Source organism: Cupressus sempervirens, chromosome 7 (genome assembly GCF_028749045.1).
Source record: "Cupressus sempervirens isolate cs-2001-9-10 chromosome 7, ASM2874904v1, whole genome shotgun sequence".
NCBI lineage: Eukaryota > Viridiplantae > Streptophyta > Pinopsida > Cupressales > Cupressaceae > Cupressus > Cupressus sempervirens.
The window spans coordinates 422,919,903-422,931,010 of record NC_143124.1 but is presented as its reverse complement, the minus strand read 5'-3'; the positions used below and the strand labels follow the sequence as shown (position 1 = coordinate 422,931,010).

At 33.0% G+C, this 11,108-nt stretch overlaps 1 pseudogene; it reads left to right on the top strand.

Moving 5' to 3' along the window:
- Positions 1–289: 289 nt before the first annotated feature.
- The window catches only part of LOC149547337 (L-type lectin-domain containing receptor kinase IV.1-like), a 95,022-nt pseudogene continuing 84,203 nt past the window's right edge, over positions 290–11,108 (top strand).

Below are 11,108 nucleotides of genomic sequence, written 5' to 3'. Positions count from 1 at the left end.
TGTACCTAGTCCTTATTACGATAGGGTATGCAGAAGCTAACAAGGAGAAGGTTGCTCATTACCTTAATTTGTTAAGACTAAGCATTTAGGAGGAGCTAAGTTTGGTTAGAATGACCAACATTGAGGATGCATATTGATTTTCCTTGAGAGTTGAAGAGAAGTTAAATAAGAAGTTTGATGGGAGGCAAAGAGGATGCCCTAGAAGGAAGGGGTGGTGGTAGGTCTTTTGGAGGCTAAAATGTAGACCAGAGGAAAAATAAAGATTTAGGTACCAGCAGAAACGTAAGGTATGAGGGCTTCAACCGCTTCCATGAATAGAATTATGGAGACCAAAAAGCAAGAGGCAGAGGTAGAGGACAAGGTCCAAGAAGAGGAGGCTTCAATGGTACCTGTTTTCACTATGGAGAAGAAGGTCATTGAGATTACAAGTGCCCCCAATGCCAAAAAGGACTGATAGAAGAACTAAAGGCCAAGCAAGGGTTTCCCATGTGGATGGAGATGCCAAGTCATCACATTCAAAAGATGTTTAAAGAGGAGAAGTCCTAGTAAATAGAAGATACTTCCTTAGTGGCAAGGATGAACCTAGACAAAGAAGGAGTTTGTTTTGTACTAGGTGTAAGTGTGAGGGTAAATTTTGTGATGTGATCATTGATGGTGGGAGCATTGAAAAATTTGGTGTCAGAGGAGATGGTCATGAAATTAAAACTCAAGAGAGAGAGAAACACTCACATCCATATCAGATTGTTTGGGTGCAAGATGACCATTAGGTCCTAGTCAGTGAATAATGTTTGGTGAAGTTTAAGATTGGAAGCTACCATGATGAGGTACTTTGTGACATCATATCGATGGATGCATGTCGTATGTTGTTGGGAAGGTTGTGGCAGTATGACAAGCATGTTGTACATGATGGTCATACAAACACCTACTCTTCGACTAAGGATGGATTTTGTCATAAGCTCAAAATCCTACTGAAGAAAGAGGAAAAGGTATGTGGTGGTGTTAGGGTATGTCTTGTTGATGAAATAAAATTTATGGATGGTACGAAACATTGACACTTATGTTATGTTTTAATTCCTTGCAATGCCTACCCCTAGTTGAATTTTCTAATTGTATTGTCAGATTCTTTTAGGCCAGTTTTCTGATTGTGTTTTATGATTATCAGTACTTGGTTACTAGATTTGATTAGACATGTTTTATACTGAGTTTATTATATGTGATGAGTTACTAGTTATTTAATGTGTTTATGATTATTTTGATGATAATATATGTATGTTTAGTTAGTGATTTCAGTTAGTTCATGATGTCAGTTAGTTCAGAATGATTTATATGTAGTTCTATGGTTACTTACCCCATACTTGCATGTGTATGGTGTACGTGTATATTTTCTTTATGTTTGGCACTTCTAATGTGGTTAAGGAGGGGAGTCATAGCCACTTGCTAGTCGGGATCTACACGATTTACCACTTCCCACCATTGTTAGTTTAGTTTAGAATATATGTGTTTGTACATGCGTGGATTTTATGCAGATTACAAGTACTGGGTATCAACTTCCCTAAATTGCCAGGATGAGCGTACCCTATCGCAATATTTCAATGGTATAAGTGGGAAGAAAACTCTTGAGTCCAAATCCTAACCTAAGCCAATTGTCCTAGAAAATAGGACAAGTATCTGAGTTAGTTTCACCTTTCTAAATTCGTCAAGTGACATGAATTCGTGATTTTGACTCTAAAGTTTGTTTTGGTATTTTGTACTTTATGATGGATTTGTATTTCATCTTGTAGGTCAATGATGATTTTTTTTTTTTATAATTAAATCAAATTAAAAATTAATTTAATGATTTGATTTAATAGAAATTTAATAAAGAAAATTCTATATTTAATTATATTTAATTATTTGAGAAATTAATTAAATAAAAGAATTAAATTTAAAGATTTTATTAAAGTTCCAATTTTGGCTTATTTATATTAATTTAATTTAATAGTAATTTATTTAGAAGTTTTATTTTTATTAATAAACTCTAAATAATATTATTAGTTAAATTAATAAATATTGTATTATTAAAGCATCTCATGATTTAATAAGAGAGAGTAGGCAATAATTTAATAAAGTTTATTTTAATTAAATTGCATAAAGCTTATGCATGAAATTAAAATATAACAAATTAATTAAAGGGAGAAAGAAAATTAATTTAATAAAGATATTTTAAATTGCCAAAAAGTGTGCATGAAATTAAAAGAGATTAAAATATACTAACATATAAAGATCAATGAGTCTTCTTGGGTGATTGCACAATCGAAGCCCCAAATTTAGGGGAGAACTCTTTATCAGAGATCTAGAGCTCATTTTGTAATTATGCAGGTTTGGAGGAGCCAATTTTTGAGAAGAGGGTTTTCGAAAAGAAAGAAATTGCTTGCGAGTTTTGTGCAGTAGGTTGTTTAGCATCAGATCCAGGTAGGATCTTGTGGGTTTGTGGAGTATATGTTTTTTCTTTGGTTTCTCTATCTTCTTCGTGTTTACGAATCTGTTTTTAGAATTGAAATGAATTTGAAACCCTTATATGTGATTTATCATTCTTCATTTGAGAAACCTTTGTTTATGAATTGAATCTGAAACCTTTGTTCGTGATATTATTGTTCTTTGTTTTGAGAAACATCTGTGAATGAATTTAGTTTTTAAACCCTTGTTTGATGAATTGGGAATTTGTATATGAATTTACTGAAATTGGGATTTGGGTTTTGAAAAGAAAACAATTTTTGTTTTATAAAATTTGACTAGTTGGTTCGGGTTTCTATACCAGGGTTATATTGGAAATTTTATCAAATATATGTGTGTGTGTGTGTGTATGTATATGTATATGTATATATAATATTATAATTACAAATTAATCGTAAGTTACAATGTAATTATATTATTATATATATATTATATATTTAAAAAGAATTTGTTCTACAAATTTTGTTACGGACGGGAGCTATTGTCTGTTCTTTTTAAAAAAAATTTTTTAAAAAAAAAAAAAATATATATATATATATATATATATATATATATATATATATATATATATATATATATAATTTTGGTGGGAAGGGGCTACCACTCCCCCACCCCCCTTCTCCTCCCTCCTTTGTTTCGGTTGTCGTAGTAGCAACTGCCAAGGCGGTGGCTACCATTGGCAACTGAGCCACTAAGTAGCTATCCCATTTAAATGGGAGATGCAATTTGCAATCGCATAAAGTCTTTTTGTGATTTTTGGTTTATTTAAAGTTTTACTTTATTACTAATATTAATTAATTATTTTTATTATTATTAATATTATTATAAATAAAGTTTATTATCATTATTAATATTATTATGTTAGTTAATTTAATAGTAATTATTATTGTAGACACCTAAATCTAATTACACAACTAGGTAATCATATTTAGTCATCTCCTAGGACATTACTGACTAAATATTTATTATTTAATTAATTAATCATCATCCCCTAGTTAATTAATTAATTTAATTAACTATAGTCCAATTGATAAAATCAAATGATAACCCAAAATCAATTTATCAAGTAAATCTCTATTCCTCTATTAAATTAAATAAATGTCCAAATCTATTTAATTTAATCTCACATCCCTTATTTATTAGATAAATCATTCCTAATCCCTGAAACATCCTTAAACCCTATCTTTACCCCTAATCCAATTCATTCACCCATACTAACCTCACTTAGCCTCCTAACTAACCCATCCCATCAAAGCTAAGCCACTTGCCTCCTAACACCTTCCTAAACTAAGTCTAATCCCCCTCATAAACATGTGCACAACTTTGAGCAAGGGTTAAGACTTGCTAACCCAAGCCAAAGTCAATAAGTCTCCCTTATCCTCTTCCATCCCTATCCAAGAGCATAAATGGCTCTTACATGCCTCTTAATGCCTCTTACATCCCTCTTACACACTCATCTTCCCTTATTACTCCTCTTGACCCTCCATTTTTACCACCCAATCCCCTTGTGACACTTGTCACAAGGCTACAACCCTGAACAAGCATAATCTGTGTGCTTCCCTTTCAAAGCATCTTAGCCCTTCCTCACCATTCTTCCATCCTTGCATCCCAACCCTCCATTTCACTACCCCTTAGCCTATAAATAAAGCCCTTCTCTCTCACAATTCATCATCAACTTTCATGCAAACTTATAATGCCCCACTAACCACTCCATCATAGCCATTTTACATCATCATCATGCTGAAATCCATCCACACCTCCATTGTTGAAACCCTCACCCATCTACATGCTTGGTAAAACAACTACCCATTGGAAGCTTGAGTACACCGTGAGCATACATCCCCTATCCATCAGGGACATATCTACATCATCGTAGGTTACACCCAAGGAGCTTACCATTCTTGGTTTGCCTTCCTTCTTGGTGATAATCTTGTCCTATCATAGGTGTTTACTTATTTGGTTATTGTGAATGCTTAGTTAATGTTAGTATTCAATATTACACTACTAAATTAGGTGATACAATTATTAATAAATAATATATATTATAGGTATTATTTTATTATCAATTAAATAATTATTAGTTTTAATATTTTAATAATAGATAATAAAACTTTAATAATAAAATTTAATTATGAGATTGTTATAATTTTAATTAATTGAAATTCTAATTAAGTTATTATTACAATATAATTGTGAGCCAAATGGGTAATTGTAAATTGGGAAATTGATTGTTTGGTAAATTCGGATTTTACCTAACGGTTTAATTTAGATATGAATATGATTTATGAGTATTTAAAACAAATTTGAAAAGTAAATTGATAATTGAAATTTGGGAAATAATTATTTTAAAGTAAACTCAAATTTTACTTGACGATGTCTTTATGGAAATGATTTCTATTATTTTGGGAGATTGATCATATCTTTTGATTATTCAAAAAATGTTAACTAGTGTAATACTTTAAAAAGACGAAAATTGTTATGTGTATGTTTACTAAACTCTTATGTTTTGATAATAAATTGAACTATGAAACAATGTGTAAACAACTTTGTATGAATTGTTGAATCGTCTGGGATTCTAGTGAACTCGGGAAACCTTAGTGAAACTAACATGTAGAGAAATAGGAACTGAAACCCTTATTGAAATAAAAAACACTATCAATTGTAACATTTGGAAACAAAAACTGAAAACCTAATTGTATATCGAATCTTGTGTTTTCTTTTGAAATGAATTGAACTATGAGAACTATGTTTAAACACCTGATTATGTTTTGTTGAGTGTTGAGACTTGCATGGACTCAAGAACATTAGCAAATCTATGACTTAAAAAGAATGAAAATGTAAACCTTGTATTATAAATCAAAAACATTATCAACTGTAATATTTGGAAATGAAAATGAGAACTTAGAAACCTATAGTGAAAATTAAACTGTGTGTTTTCCAAAACCTAATGAATTATGGAATTGAATTTTGTATGTACCCTTTATGATGTGTGGTTTACTATTATGGGTTTCAGGGTTGATTTAGCTTTGACCAATTAGGATGTTTACTAAAGGCTTGGGAGTTTTGTTTTATGATGTCATGATGATATTTTGATTATGATCTTTTATACCCAACCATGGTGATGTGTCATGTGTGCTCTATGCTAAGTTGATCAAATGTTTTGTTATTGCCTTCTAATTTCTCTTGTGTAAAATTGAAGTGAATGGTATGGGCTTTTTGGTATAACCTTTGAGTCTTTGATCAATTATCTTTGGATTGCTTCCTAATTGTTTGTATAGGACTGAGGTGATTAAATGATTAGTTTTTTGTGATGTCATGTTATGACATGGATTTGGTTTATGTGTACTTCATTTTGGATCAGCCCTATTAGGATGATCGTATTGGTGGAATTTGTGATTATGATCAGTAATATTTTAGTACATTTTAGTTGCTTATTTAAGAATTGATGTTTGGTTTATGGTCATTTGAGATCTTTTTCTTTTGTTGAGCTTAGGGTAGGTTATCTGTATGTCATGTTGGGAAGTGGCTTGCAATGGAGGCTGAGGCCCTAAAGAGGCTAGCAGGTAACCCATTGTAGGTTATTTTAAAAAGTGACAACATTTCATTAAATGGGTTTAAAATGAATTAACAAGAGTCATTGTTTTTCCTTGCCCATGCTTTGAGTGCTAGTACAGGCTAGGATGAGAGTAGAGAGGATGCCTTGTCCGTATGAAAGGAAACTTGTGCCGCATAGAGACACTAATGGGTTAGAGTATTAAAAGACTACCAGGGTAACCTTGGAGTTGGCTCATGCAATGAGACTTGCCCACTTGCATAGTAGATTTCCTATGTGTCTGTGTTGCCTCTGGGATTAGTTGATTCTTGTATCTTGGTACCTTTGAGATAGATTACTTCCAAGATTTCCTTGACCTAGATGTTGGACTTGAATTGTGAGTTTTTTATATCATGTTTGGGACTTGAGTTTATCTCCTCAACATGGGGGGAGTGGGCCTTTTTGGGTTCAACAAGGTCGGGTGGTAGTACATTTTATTATACCATTGAGATTCGACCATCAGATGTCATTGTTAGATGTGTTGGTGTAGATGTTCCTTTCTATCTAATCTTGTATTTCTATGATGGATGGTTATACATATGACATTATCTTTTATTTCATAGATCTTATGAGATGATGTAATCTATTTCATGATGTATATTATTCTAGCCTTTCATACCCTATAACTTGTACAATGGATGACTATGGATTATGTTTATTGCCAAGTGACATCTTGTAATTGTATATTATTTAAATGGATTTGTACTTGTAGTTATTCTTTAATGTGGATGTGTTATATATTGGTTTTAGTATAAATTGAGCTTAAATGTAATTCAACATCATGGGACCCTTGAGAATTGTAATTTGTTTTATGGTATGTGTTTATGTGTATGTTATTGCTTCCACTATTTATTTATGTTGTTGTCAAATTATTATCTTTCATTTAAAAAAAATGTTTGGCAAACTTAGTGAAACTTTAGGTTAATTTCTTTTGGGTTCCCTGGCGGGGCATTACATTCCTAGGGTGGATAAGGAGGCTAGTAGAGAATATCTAGTAGAGGTTTCAGGTATGTTGAGTGAAATTAAGGATATTATATTTGATAATGTCCCTTAGGGGTTTCCACCAATAAGGAAAATTAGTCAACAAATAAATTTAGTCCCTTGAGCCAGTTTTCCTATCAAGCTTCTCATAGGATGACTCTCACTAAGACTGAGGAGTCAAACAGACAAGTCAAGAGTTGTTGAGGAAAGGTCTAACTCTGGAGAGCCCAAGTCCATGTGTAGTACTTGTAGTACTAGTACCAAAGAAGCATGGAGAGTATATGATGCGTACAAACTCTAGGGCCATAAATAAGATAACAATCAAATATAGGTTTCCCTTGCCAAGGATGCACGGTCTTGTGGATTTCTTAAGTGGAGCGTAGTACTTTACAAAGATAGACCTTAAGAGTGGTTATCACCAGATACAAATCATAGAGGGGGATGAATGGAAGATTACATTTAAGACCAAGAAGGGTCTATACGAGTGGTTATTCATGCCCTTTGGTCTGACTAATGCATCGAGCAACTTCATGCGGCTTATGAATGAGGTATTGAAGAAATTTCTAGAAAAAATGTTATTGTTTATTTGGATGATATTTTGATTTTTAGTAAGTCTCTTGTTAAAAAATTTTTGTACATCCATAAATTCTTTGAGAGGTTAAGGGAAGAAAAACTATTGATTAATTTGAAGAAGTGTACCTTTGCAAAAAGGGATTTAGTCTACTTGGGGTTTGTTGTATTATTTGATGGTCTCAAAATGGACCCATAAAAGGTGAAGGTCATCCTCGAATGGCCTACCCCAAGGTTTTCCATAGAGGTGAGGTCTTTACATGGTTTGGATTGTTTTTATATGAAGTTCAATAGGAATTTTAGTAGTATCTATGCACCCCTAATTGAAACATAAGGGGAGATAAAAAGGAGTTCAAGTGGACTGCAAGAGCTACAAGGAGTTGTGAGTTATTGAAGAAGAAGGTGATAGAGAAACTTGTGTTAGCACTCTGTAATTTCAACAAGGTGTTCAAAGTGGATTATGATGCTAGTGGTAGTGTTATTATAGTTGTATTGAGCCAAGAAGGTAAGCCTATTGCATATTTTAGTGATAAATTAAATGATGCAAGAAGAAGAATTATGTTTATGATTAGGAGTTATATGAAATAGTTTAGGCATTAAAGAATTGGAGATATTATTTCTTTCCAAAAGAATTTTTTTTGTATATTGATTATTAGGTATTACAATGCCTAAATAAGTAGGGTAAATTGAGTTAGAGGCACTTAAAATGGGTAGAGTTCTTGCAAAGCTATACATTTGTGTTAAAACATAGAAGTTGAAGATCTAATAGGGTTCCATATGCATTAAGTAGGAGATAAATTTTACTATAAGAGATGTAGGTTGAGATGGTTGGGTTTAATGAACTCAAGACTTTGTACCTTGAGGATCCTAATTTTGTAGAAGCTTGGAGGGCTTGCAAGGTAACTGTTACTCTAGATAGGACAAGGTGGTTAGACTACATGATCTAAGATGGTATGTTATTCAAGGGGACTCAATTATGCATTCTAAGGAGTTCCATGAAGGAGTACATGATTAAAGAGAAGCATAATGAAGGAATGGTAGGACACTTAGATTAAGATAAGACCATTGTCATTATCAGTGAACATTATTTTTGGCCTTAGTTGTCAGACAATGTGAAGAAATTTGTGTAGAGTTGTTGAGTGTGTCAAATAGCTAAAGGAGTTAGTCAGAATATTGGTGTAGTGCCTCTCATGTTTGCAGTTTGTACCTTATTATATTTTGATCCGAGAGATACTTGTTACTCATGTTATTTTTACATTTGAGATAACTTGATGGTCAGATGTTATATTTTGATTTCTAGTATCATAGATCTAAGATTACTATGTTGTTCAGTTGATCATGTCTACATGATGATGCCTTTTTGAGATGATAGTATGTTTTATGATGATAGTTGATTATCTAGTTTTTGGACATATGCTCTGATTGCGTTTATATGTTGGATTTGATGCAATGATTATTTACTTCATTCTTTCTTTGTGATGCTATATGGGAAAGTGAGTGATGTAAATGGATTATTCCAATATAATTAAATAAATGGTTAAATTAGGTCATTTAATTCATTATTGCTTCGACTATGTTGTTATATGCAATTGGACTTGATCGTGTGTTTTGCGTGCAGGATTTATGTCCTTGGCACATAGAGTTAGTGATTCAACTGTTCATATCTAGCCAATGTCATCCCTATATGGTCAACATATCTGGTTTAATTATTTTAATTAAACCTTTTGGTGATTTAATAAATATGAACTCATTTGCATTATGTGATTAGACTTGTGAGCTTGCCTATGCATTTAGAAGTTCACATTATCACGAAAGTTATTAATAAATTCTGTAATTTTGGTTTAAGGGATTTTTGGGCTTTATTTAATTTAATTTAATTCCTAACAACTTTTTCGTAGATAAATTTCAATTACTTGGAACAACTTGTTTTCATTTGGGTTGATTTTGGGTAAATAACTGACTGGAAGAATCCACATTTACCCAAGTTGGCATACAACTAATGATCTCGCAAGCACAACAACACTTGGTGTAAATGAACCTCATGTTCCTCTATAGTCTTAGAATAGACCAATATGTCATCCAAGAATATAATGACACACCGATCAAGGTACGTGCAAAATACTCCATTCATTAGACTCATGAACACTTATGGTGCATTGGTTAACACAAAGGGTACAACTGTGAACTCATAATGCCCATAACGTATACGAAAAGATGTTTGATGAATGTCAGCCTCAAGAATATGAAGTTGGTGGTATATATTTACTCAACCAAACTTGAATGCAAAACAATGTCGCTGGATGGAGTTCATGTGTGAGTATGACTTTGAAGTTCACTACATTAAAGGGAAAGAGAATGTTGTCACGGATGCCTTGAGAGTAGGAGGAGACATGAAATATTGGTTTTGTCATTGGGAGTGGATTTACAAGGTCGTATCTTGGAGGCTTTGCTTGGTGACAAGACATATTAGGAGGTGAGGGCAGAGATTGGGTTTGGACATACCCTTGAGGGAAGGTTTTTAGGTTATTTTCTTGAGTCTGATGGACTATTACAACACTTGGGGTGTATTTATGTCCTAGTGCCTGATGATCTTTGTACCTTGATTTTGTCAAAAGCACATCGTGCATTGTATTCTACACATCCCAGTGTCAAGAAGATGCATGTTGATCTTAAACAGTTGTACTTTTGGGTAGAGATGAGGCAAGATGTTGCTGATTTTGTTTCTCGATGTCTCAAGTGCCAAAGAGTGAAGGCAAACCATTTAGCATCTAATGGGTCTTTTGCAACTGCACACCATTCTAGAGTGGAAATGGGATACCATATCTATTGATTTCATCACAAGTTTTCCTATGTCATCACAATGACATGATTATATCATGGTGATAGTGGACAAGTTGTCCAAGGTAACACTTTTTTCACCCATGAGAACATCCTACACAACTTCTTCCATAACACATGTTTTCTTGGAAGGTATTGTTTGATTGCATGGAATCCCTCATCAGATTATATCAGATAGAGATACTGTGTTTACTTCAACACTATGGACATCTTTCCAGCATGCTTTAGGTGTGCAACTCAACTTTAGTTTAGCTTACCACCAAAAGATTGATGGTTAGACAAAGAGAGTGAACCATGTTCTAGAAGATATGCTTTGCATGTATGTGATGGACAGGTAAGTGAAATGAGAGGATTATTTATACTTTTTTGAGTTTTCTTATAACAATGGGTATCATAGTTCTCTTGGAATGTCACCTTTTTTAGGCCTTATATAGTAGATCATGTTGTACCCCTTTTGAGTTGGGATCATTTGGAGGATCGAGTACTTCTTGGTGAAAAGATGCTTTGGGATATGGAGCAACAAGTTGTTTGTATTAGGGAGCATTTGGTTACTTGTCAGGACAAGTAGAAAAAGTATGCAGATGCCCATAGGTTGGATCACCTCTTTTCTGTTGGTAACAGGATATTTTTGAGA